This window comes from Rhagoletis pomonella, unplaced genomic scaffold (assembly GCF_013731165.1).
Source record: "Rhagoletis pomonella isolate Grant_MI unplaced genomic scaffold, Rhpom_1.0 Rhpom_scaffold_00003, whole genome shotgun sequence".
Lineage (NCBI taxonomy): Eukaryota > Metazoa > Arthropoda > Insecta > Diptera > Tephritidae > Rhagoletis > Rhagoletis pomonella.
This window is the reverse complement of record NW_023458557.1, coordinates 49,125,294-49,126,336: the sequence shown is the minus strand read 5'-3', so window position 1 is coordinate 49,126,336 and position 1,043 is coordinate 49,125,294. Positions and strand designations below refer to the sequence as shown.

The 1,043-nt window shown below is 27.0% G+C and overlaps 1 protein-coding gene across 1 annotated transcript in view; it reads right to left on the bottom strand.

Annotated features, from left to right (window-relative positions):
• Window positions 1–1,043, bottom strand: part of LOC118735271 (alpha-N-acetylglucosaminidase) — a gene marked incomplete in the record, with an annotated part of 182,890 nt that overhangs the window by 103,246 nt on the left and 78,601 nt on the right.

Below are 1,043 nucleotides of genomic sequence, written 5' to 3'. Positions count from 1 at the left end.
TTTTTTTTATAGTTAGAAGAAAATAATAACATCCGCAAAAAAATTATCAAAAATCAACGCTTATTCTTAGCCACTTGAAACTTGGACTTTCTTAAGCTAGAATTTAATGGGCTATAAAACTGCATACTTGGATTTTTTCTAAAAATTCTTAATAAAAAGTTTGTTGTAAATTTTTTTTTGAATTTTCCTCTAAAGTTTGAAATTTGGATTTATATGGTGTTTGTTTGATAATCAATTATGTTACATTGAACAATCAAAAGAAAAATAGCCAAAACTGGTCCAAAAGGCCCTGTCCCTATTATTTTTCACATGACTATACATGCTATATGTACATATATGTATTTTTCACATGTTACAGTTGTTTATTACTTGAGTAGATCCTACACCCCGCGACAAAATATAGCACATCACCATTTTTACACGTTTTGACTACTTTTCTTTTGATTATTTAAGGTTCATTATTTTTCTATAAAAGTATAGCTCTTTATCTAACAAATACCATTTAAATCTAATTTTCAGACTTTGTACAAAAATTATAAATGATGTGCTATCGTTTGTCGGGGGTGTATGTTACGATCCATGTTAATTTACACTGTCACCCAGTGTAATTATAAAATAGCATTTAAGAAAACTTTATTTTAGTTAATATATGCATACATATTTGCATTACATTTAACACATCCACTTACAATTCACTTTTCTATTCGTTAAAGTTAAGTTTTTATTTATCGTTACTTTTTGATGAATTTGTATGAAAATAAAATGTTTAAAAAATTTTAAAACAAACCTATTAGATTGAGATTTTGAAGGCGATGTGATTGCTTATTGTGGTTAAATGTTTTTTTCTGTGTTGTTAATAGGAAAGACCAACAAGAATATCTCTAATTTTGGTGCGATGGTATATAGCGGTCATGAAGAAATTAACGGTACTATTAAATTTTTGAATGAGAATTTAAGTCGGCTTTGTTTTTTGCCTAAAAATTATTTGTTCAGAAGGTAAAAACGTTATTTTTAATTTCATATTAGGAAAGTGGTTTCCGGTA